The sequence below is a fragment of the Macrobrachium rosenbergii genome, chromosome 2 (assembly GCF_040412425.1).
Source record: "Macrobrachium rosenbergii isolate ZJJX-2024 chromosome 2, ASM4041242v1, whole genome shotgun sequence".
Lineage (NCBI taxonomy): Eukaryota > Metazoa > Arthropoda > Malacostraca > Decapoda > Palaemonidae > Macrobrachium > Macrobrachium rosenbergii.
In genome coordinates, this window is record NC_089742.1 from 6,705,789 (window position 1) to 6,716,229 (window position 10,441).

Genomic DNA, 10,441 nt, shown 5'->3' on the forward strand with positions numbered 1-10,441 from the left:
AGGAGTCTTTAGCTATGGTAAAAATAAAGCCCCCGTGTCCACACGGCTAGTGCATCAAACATCAGCCATGTGATGCAGTAATGGTGTTGAATAAAATCAGGTGTGGGCCAAACTTACTGCAACATTGCTCATCTTGTTCTCGTGCGACAGTTGTGGTGAAAATAAATGCCTGTAAATGGCAGATGAGGTTCTGCAAAAGAGACAAATCCTGTCAGATTCTCAGTTGTTTAAATGGCTAGAAAATAATAACATCCCACTACCTGCACTGTGTGAGGGTCTAAAACAGCCGTGAACATAGGGTTTGGCCCCCACATTGTGTATTTCTATGCATCTTCCTGGCTTAAATATATATTAATGTGGTGCAGAAGATAAGGAGTGTGTGATAGCTGATGGGTTTAAGAAGGAAGCTGCATGGTTTGGCAAGTGAGATAGAGGTAAAAAAATTGGCATTTTGTTCTCGGGAATGGTATGGATCTCATTCAGTGTGTTGAGGATAGCTGAAAGTGTACAGCTATTGGGATCTTGTCTTTGATTATGGAATCAATGAAACTCTGGGCAAGGATTATACATATGTGTTAGTATGAAGATTGTCATTTAAGATTGAGCTGACAAAGGGAAAGTTCTGAAAGAGAATGTTTTGGGCCAGGACTGAAAGAGAATTAGAGACAAGTGTTTCTTGAAGAGTTTGAATCTGTGCATTAAAATATTTTAGCCATGCCATCAAAATAGGTAAATGAGAAAGAGATGGCCTATTGGGAATTTAGAGGTCGGGTACATGAGATAAGAGCCTGTAGAAATATATGTTCGGAAAGGAAATGCATTAGAAAACGATTTTCAAGGAAAATATTTACAAAATATACATTTGAGAGAGAAAATTAGCTTCTTACTAACTTTTTTTTTTTTTTTTTAAGAAAAAGTCAGTGGGTCTAAGTGAGTGACTTTAGGTTTAGGAAGAGGGAATAAGAGTGGTGAAAACAGGAAATGAGAAACTTAGTGGAAAAACAAATTGCAAGACAGATTGGAAGGCTGTGCAGGAATATAGGAGGATAGATCAGGTCCTCAGGAGGAAGGTGAGAAAAAGAAAGAGGGCTGTAACGAAAATTAGAAGAAAGGGAGCATAAGGATTTCAGCAGGAAAAATAACTTCCGAAAGAAAGTAAATGCAGATAAGGTTAATGAGCAAATGGATCTCAGATTAAAAATGCATTTCAATAAAATGTGATTGAGCTATCGGCGCTGGAGCTAAATGCGTCTGTGTTTGAACAGGCATCCTGTTCTTGATACAAATGCATCACTTGAAGCCATTTTTATGAAATCGGTCCGGCCCGTCAACACTCTCGTGATGCAGCATCGAGTTGAAAAACCGGTTTTTCAACACATCCGCTCAACACTGTGCATATCATGATGCATAGTGTGTACGGCGCTTTAGACACAGACACACACTATGTAAAAATAAAATCATAAGCAAACATTTGCATATGGTTTAGCTTCAGGTCATGATCATTATAATTTTATGTATTAGAAAAGTGAATTTGATATCTAAAAGGAGTTCAAAACCTAAAGGGCATTTCGCTACCATGAGTTCTTTAAAAATTCTTTAAAAAGCAAGCCTAAGACAATATCATCACACTCATTTCTCCAAATAGCCCTTTCCACAATGTACAAGTAAGTGACTGAAGGGGTTGTTTAACAAACGAGACGTCCGTCTCTTAGTTATCCTGACACGAATGGTGATGACGATAGCGAAAGGAAAATCTGTCCATATGACATTAAAACTTTTATTGCAATTGATATTAGAAAATATAAGCCAAGTAGAAAATGATGCGTTTACCATGACATAACAGGTAAAAATTGTTATTGTAATGAACGGCGTGTAAGGAGTAACTTCTACAGTATATTCAAGAGGGAATACAAGCCCAACCACGAATAAATGAAACCTCTGAATATAAATAATTGTTATCATTGGCAAACGAATCAACTTTACTATATGGGAATAGTGTAAAAGTCTACACCAAGTCTGGGAGTCCTTCTTCACTTTCTATTACTCGTTGTGGAATTTTCTCTGCCCATAGTTGTGTTTCTTTTTTATTCATCAGCAACGTCTAGTCTCTCTCTCCTTAAAATCTAAATCTCTCTCTCTATCTCTTTCTCTCTAGATCTCTGTGTGTGTGTGTGTGTGTGTGTGTGAGTGTTTGTGTGTCTTGGCAACCATACCTAAAGACCCCATCACGAAAAACAACTCTGAGCTGATTGTGATGGTTAAAGCTAACAGAGAAAGAGCCCTCTTAGTAAACACTGTTACCATATAATTTTTTGAAGTCTCTCACCAAAACGTAACAGGTTGATTGTTCGCAACTATACTTTACAGATAATTAATACCGAAAGGATCTTTAATCCTTGATAAGTGAGTGAAATTACAGCATTTCCCTAAACATTACATCTTCATAAGATCTGAAACCTAAACGTTACTTCCATTGAGTGAAATTTTTATCTAGTCTGTCTCAAAGTCTACACAAAATAGTGGGTTTGATGTGAAACGGCCTGTTTAGACTGGGCGAGGAAGGTTGGATTTAAATACTACTCAGGCAGCGAGAATAAGTTTTAAAGGTACATTTATTAACATTTGCTATCCTAATTTTTTTTTCTATTTTGATACCAACAATTATTTGTCCATTGTTTACAACATGCATTGTGAACATGTGTTTACCCCTCAAAGTTGTTATACAGTTATCCTTCATACTTCTTTTTTTGCTGATCACATTGGTTTTGAAGGCAAGCTATATCATAACCAGTGCACTGCTATATCGTTACAGGCTTCAGATTATCAGTTAATATATCAGTCACTCCATTATTCTCTCAAATATGAATTTTAGTACAGTATCTTTTGTTTCCATAAACATCTACTGTTTTCAAAGTACACTTCAATCTTGTCCTTGATATGTAATGTGTTCTGATCTTTGATATGATTGTGCTTCTTTAATACAGAGAGAAAATTGGTATGTAACATTACGAAATGTAAATGTCATTGACAACAAATTATAAATCGCTCGCCTGCTCTGTGTAGCTCTCTGAACAGAAAAGCTACCTTTTTTATGTTCCTGTTTGCAGGATGATTCTGAGTGAGAGACTTAGTCTGCTCTGACATGAAATAGTTCCCCGCGGTTTGAATGCATTTAAATTTTTGCTGTGACAATTGTACAAGGCTGGGCTCGTGAATCTTATCATTTTCTCGTCTGAAATTGCATACTCTTAATTTCTTCAAGTTTGCTTCTTCAGAGAACAATGCACCATTTCATTGTCTAGCAATCTCCATTTTTTCCTTTCATATTAGTGATATATGAATACTGAAGGTATCAATGGCAAGAAATTGTAGAGAAATTTTTTGTAGTTAAGTTGAATGCAATAGCATTATTTATATAGAACTAATGATCACTTTTTACGAGATATGCATGTAATTGGAATTCCACAATTTCCTCTTTACCTCTCGAATTCTTCACACTTTCTGGATATGCAAGACTATTCTTCCGTTTGGATCTGAGGCCTTGTGGTGACAAGTGTATTTTCACAGTAGAAACATTAATTCAGAACATTCAGAAGAACTTATTTACTATTCACATTTTTACAAACTTGTTAAAAATAAAATATGAAAGTTGAACAATTACATATAAAGATGACAATAAATAAATAAGATATATGAAAATATATTTTATAACAATGGCAGAGAAAAGTAGATATGTTGGACAAGCAAAGGGGCAGGTGCACGACTCTTCAAATTACAATTTCAGTTCCTTTAAGATAAATTACGCTTACGAACGTTTACAATGATGGCACAGCTAGGAGGAGCACTTCGTAAATATTATGCAAGAGAAAGAAAGAAAGAACTCTGGTACAGAGAAGTCTGACATCTTAACAGCAAACAGGTGATGTGTGGCAATTATGATAATAATTTTTTTTTTTTTACTAAAATAAAACGTATGAAAACTATGAAGCAAGGAATCTTATGAATAAGATATAAAAAGCAATTACCATTTCGTGAAATAATTGCATCTTCGTATCAGGTTACTTCACGCTAATGGCATCCGTGTAGAAGAATCTTTAACTTAGAATCGGCTCATATAACAAAGTCTAATTATCTTTCACTATTGAATAATATAATTTCTAAGTATTGTGAATTAGGAATTTTGAATAAAGTTTAATCAACAGTTAATCCATTAACGTAATTTTTTTTTCTTAGAACTGGAGACAAACTTTGGATAAAGAGTTTATAGGTTTTGCACAATGTACACTGAATCATGAAGTGAGAGAACGAATTGGGATTAGGATACACTTAAAGCCAACTTTAAAGTTAGAATTTCTCATTACAACAGTGTTTACTTTAGAGAGAGAGAGAGAGAGACCTGACTAATGACCACAGACCTGGTTATTAAGCCAGGAAACTAATTTTTTTCATTTCATCCTAGGAGAAAAATAGTAAGAATAATGGTTTGAATAATGAGAAAACGAAATGCTTCTATTTTCAAGGCTTACAATCATATTAAAAGTAAAGACTGAAATATAAAGATTGTAACCAATAACCTGTGGAATGTAAAGATATAAGAGGATGTAGCTCACTTAAAACACAATCTGCAATAAATAAAATCAACCAGTCAAGTAATGAAGCTTATTAATGGGCATAAATCTGGTATTTACCTAAAATTTTTAAACATGATTTTAAAATGAAATCGACTGGTCTTTTTCTTGATTAAAATAAGAAGACTGCAAAAACCCAAAAGTTATGATATGGTAAGCAGCATACAATATAATACAAAAATCCTTCACATGAGGGATTTGAATATAAAAATGAAAGCAGGTACCCCTTGATATCAAATATAATACATGCAGTGATAAAAGAGAAGATTTTTCTTGATGAAATTACTATCATAATGAAATTTTCAATTAACTTCCTTGTTACTGTTAACTAGATGTTTTTCAATTATCTCAGTCATTGCAAAAACATAATGCTGCTAAATACTTAAATACTGAATATTAAATACATCCAGTCTTGCTAGGTCATTCGGAAAGTGAACGTAAATAAGAATTTTACCATGACCTATAAACAATGATCCTCTGTTGACTTGAATCTGAGACTATTCCTTCAGTATTGTTAAGAGTTTTCCTTGAAGGTACCTAATGCAACCAGAGAGGAGGAGTCAGTTATGTAATAACTGCAAACCATGGAGGAAGATAAAAATATTTAGATTTTTAGTTAATCATAGAATTCTCTCTCCCTCTCTCTCTCTCTCTCTCTCTCTCTCTCTCTCTCTCTCTCTCTCTCTCTCTCTCTCTCTCTGAGTGTGTGTGTTGACTGGTAATTATAAAGGATTTTTGTTTGAAATTTGCAGTTAGTTTTTATACTTGTTTTTGATATACATAGCACTGCAGTATTAAGTAGGCTGTTGGAAATTATTGAATAATTGTTTTCATAAAATGACAAATCTTCAAACGTTAATGGTAACGATGACTGATTATACTTTATTTGCTACAACAAACGCAACCAAACACCAATCAAAATGTTTGAGTTGGCTGTTCGATAGGCTTCTGTATGAGCACTCTAAATATCATAATCTAAACCTGAATTAATCAGGCTACGTTTACCTAGTTAGAATGAAAGTGTTTACAACCAAGAAATATTACTACAGCCAGTATAGGCTACAAGTTAATTCCGTGCACGATTCAATGACGTCCGTGATTTTAAACTTAGACATGTTCAGGTAATTTTAAGGTGAAGTAGGCTATCTGTTTACAAGAGTTCCATGGCCTTGACAATAACCACTGCTTTTTGGAGAGTTACAAATATTTTTAAATCCTTATCCTGACGTCGTGTTCAACCGTTATCGACTCCCCCGTTAGTTGTGAGTTTGCAGATTGTACCTAAAACAAATGCAATACACTTGTTACACTAAACGAAATATTTTGATCTTCAACTTCCTCCTTCGTGAAATCATCATAGCTACATATGTAACTGACGTTTGCAAAAGCATAAAAATTCAGCCCTTATCCAACTTTGCTTTGTACATAACAGGTATTAAGCGTGTTTTCTGTTAACCATAGATCACTATCTTCCACTCTGTCTGCTACCATACAGTTTGCCTTATAAACTACGCACTACACTTTAATAAGTCAGTCTCTCACGATTTGCATTTCCTGGTTTTGCCTTAATTTCTGCTGCAAACAGTTTCTTTACGCTATGCCCACTCCATGTAACATAGTAACCAATGACCCTTCTCAGTCTCGCCTCAACTCTCTCTCTCTCTCTCTCTCTCTCTCTCTCTCTCTCTCTCTCTCTCTCTCTCTCTCTCTCTCTCTCTCAGGGACTTGATTTGAGCTTGGATTGTTTATTCCTATTCCCTCCTTTGTACCAGTACCACAATTCCTATTTGAGGTATTTAACAAAAATAAAGTTGATCTATAGGAATTTCATGAAAGCATTATACAGCTCCATGGAGAAAACCATAGAAAATATCGTGCTAAGAACTCTAAAACTAATCATGTTTTTGCCAAAAATGATGCTATTGGACATTGTAAAAGTAGCAAGATCAAAGCCAAAGGGCCAATAACTTGTGTGTGTGATAAGTTGTCGACGTGTGTTTATTTTACCGCAGTGTTGACGCACGATAACTGATCGGCTCGGTGCAAAGCTGGCTTAATATTAACCAACCAGTATCAGTTAAGTATAGCTTAGTTTTACCAGACCACTAAGCTGATTAACAGCTCTTCTAGGGCTGGCCCGAAGGATTAGACTTATTTTACATGGCTAAGAACCAATTAGTTACTTAGCAACGGGACCTACAGTTTATTGTGGAAAATTAACAATACATTATAGCGATAAATTAATTTCTATCACCAGAAATAAATTCCTCTAACTCTTCATCAGCCGGCCGGGGAATTGAACTCCGGCCCATCGAGTGACAGTCCGCAGCTCTACCGACTCCCAACAAGGAGCTACCAACCAGTATAGCACAGCTACCTCTGTTGGTTGGGCACAGTCTGGAGGAGCATAGCAGGGTTCTTCATTTCACATATTACCCATATCCTGGCCATTTCTACTTGAATGAGGCTCTTGCTTTAAATGCCAACCATCATTATTCGTCCTTTTTCTCGATGGTGCCCTGATGTCTGTACCAAGGTTAAATTTGCAGTACCTGTACCAGTATTAACGAGTTTCTTAATTCCTGTAACCACTTTTACCTGCAATTAACTTCGGAGATATGAGAAATACAAAAGAAACCTGAAAACTAATCAAAAATAATATTTCACCCCTGATAGTATATTTTAATGAAACTTGTTTAAAAGAAAAATTATCTCCTTCTTTCTACTACTACTACTACTACTACTACTACTACTACTACTACTACTACTAATAATAATAATAATAATAATAATTAATAATAATAATATTAATAATAATAATAATCTTAATAATAATAATAATAATAATTAATATTATTATTTTTTATTATTGGTTTTATTATTATTATTATTATTATTATTATTATTTTAAAACTTATGCATTATATAACAATAAGCAAAGATAAATAAAACAGCTTTGCTCGAACAAAAGTATTGATCTCTTATCACTTCACGAAGAAATTTTTAAAGAGGACTAAGTGTTTCATGTGTATGAACACTTACTATTTTGTTGTATATCAGATGCTGAAAATTACAAATATACTGGATAAATGGAAATCTCTTTCCCCGTGAGCAAAAGAAATCCGATTACGTTCAGTAACATGAAATTCAAAAGCAATTCAAAGGATTATCTGACAGGACATGAAAATTATTTTTTACTCTCGATTTGTTTTTATTATCCAGAAACAGGGTCGCATTATGGAAATTTCACTACCTATCATCTCCCAATAAAGCTTCCGATTAAAGCAAACCAAAGACAACAATAATACCATTACTTCTATATACAGAATATTCGTTATCATTAAAAAGCCCTCAGTTGCTATATATGAAAATCATTGTATTTTTTCACTTTATTTTTTTATGAAAAAGGAGTAATAGGTATGGGATGATTATCATGAAATATCAGTATCGTCGCTAACATGTATTAAGAAATATATAAAAATGAAGAATACTTTTACTTCATTTATGATTAGTCTTTGATGTTACAAAATTGAAAAGCACATTATGATGCGAGGACATTTCAATCACCTGACTAATAATATTGCCTCTCTAACAAAAGCGTATGGTGTAAGAGGGACTTTCAAAGGCTGTTATTTTGGTGGAGGGGTAATTAATATCAAACAAAAGTTATAACACGAAGTAATGGCTTACAATAAAGCATAAAACATGTTAATGTTTTCAATTCATAACCCACAATACAAACTATCGTAAATGACATACATACTGAAAACAAGTTATTATTTTCTTAAGACTGTGACTCTCAACGGAGTCGCAGGTCTTGAGTATTAGTCTTGGTTATGTTTTGACTAATGTCGACCTGTAGTGAATATAACATGTTTTATGCTTTATTGCACATTACTCGTGTTATAACTTTGTTTGATATTAGCCTTTAAATGTTCCACATTTGATGATAAAACGTAATTTTTTATGATATTACAATACATAACTACCGAATGAAACTCCATTAGTCTGTTGTTATGCTGGTGGCATACTGAATCGAAATGAGTTAATCGCTGCTGATGTAATAGAGAAATGATAAAGCAGTTCATTTCCTGAGATTCTGACAAATATTGGGTAGAATGTTGATCAGCTCTATGATGCATGCTTCCCAAAGCTTTCAGTAGAGAGTTTGTTTTATTTAGGCACCAATCTTTCTTCATTATTCTTTTAAATGTTCACCGTAATGAAACCCTCTTTCACTTTCTTCAGTAACCAATTGAGAACTCTTTATATGCTCAACGAAATCACTGAACTTTAGTGAAGCATGCGCGATTTTCCTTTATCCTGGATTCTAATCTCTGTTTTCTTTTCGACTGTTCTTTGCTAATGAACCTTCGCCTTCGCCCTGTTTAGTAACTCCAAGCTCTTTGAAGAAACACTTTCATTTTCATATTGTACTGGCTAGTACTTAATCCAGCAAATTATAAAAATGATTATGGCCATCAGTCCTGTTCGTCAAGAACTAAGCAAAGTCTTCTTTTATGAAATAACCGAAAATCACCAGCTCCCGTGTCTGGTCAATTACCTTCATTTAATAAAAATTCAAGGTCTCTTTATCATTGTTTTCACTGACGTTCGAGCTTAAAAATTTAAATTACCCATCCAGTGATTTAAGTTTTAGGAATGGAAGTTGCTTATTATGAGTCAGGCAAGACCTTTGAGTTTAAATGAAAACTGTTGTTCAATCAACGGACCAAAAACAATATTTTGGTAAAATAATTCATTAAACGATGAAGATGTTCCCAAACGATAAATTTCTGCATTACAACTACTTTCGGTTTATTGGAAATCTCAGTAGCTACGGTCGAAGTTTTACTAATGTGTGTGAGTATGTTTGTGTGTGTGTGTGCGCTCGCGCGTCGATTTTCTTTTTTTGCACGTGTAATTCAAAATGGACTGAAATACCGGTCTCATTCACACTTTCATGCCTTGCCTACTGAAAATTATAACATTATCTAAAAACTGAAAACTGTACAGTACGAGCAACTTTAATATTAAACATCTATTAAAAGATATAAGGATTTTGATACCAGACTAACAGCACAAAAATACACACTCGTTTCATATTTTCCCAAAGCATTCATCACGACTGAATGAATAGACTTGAGCAGAAAAGAACTTCAAACGTGCTCATTTAAAAGAGATGCAAGAATTGAAAACTTAACAAAAGACATAAGGAAACAATTGATATATCCTGTTGTCTGATAATAATGACCAAGGTTCTTACGTAAATTTGTCCTTAGCTTGTTCTTGAAATACTTTTTTCCTATCAAGATATTGTTCTAAGACTTTGCATCTGCTTAGACAACATTCGTTTTTGAGGTTATCTTCAAAATTTCTCCTTTGTACAGATAGATCAATAGAATTTCCTTTGTTGCCACTTGAATAATGAATGCTGAGGGGAGACAGAATCCTTTCCCATTAAGAATGTATTTTGTATCCAAATTCTTGTATAATCTCTTTCAGTTTTTTTTTTTTTAATATTGATTACTTTAAATATATATTACGTCCTTATGGTGAAAAGAAATCTTTGAATGATTAGGAGCAAACGTGCTCTAAAACTGTTGCTATAGTACTTTACAAGGAAATGTACTTCATTTCGCTTTGATCATGGTTCCATTTGATAGGATATAAACAGAGAGAGAGAGAGAGAGAGAGAGAGAGAGAGAGAGAGAGAGGGTGGTTGGGTGAAGGAGAGAGATAACCTGCAATCTTAAGTAGGGCGTAACTGCTTAAGGCATTGTTAGATTTCGGAAAAAAAAGCCAGTCATTGT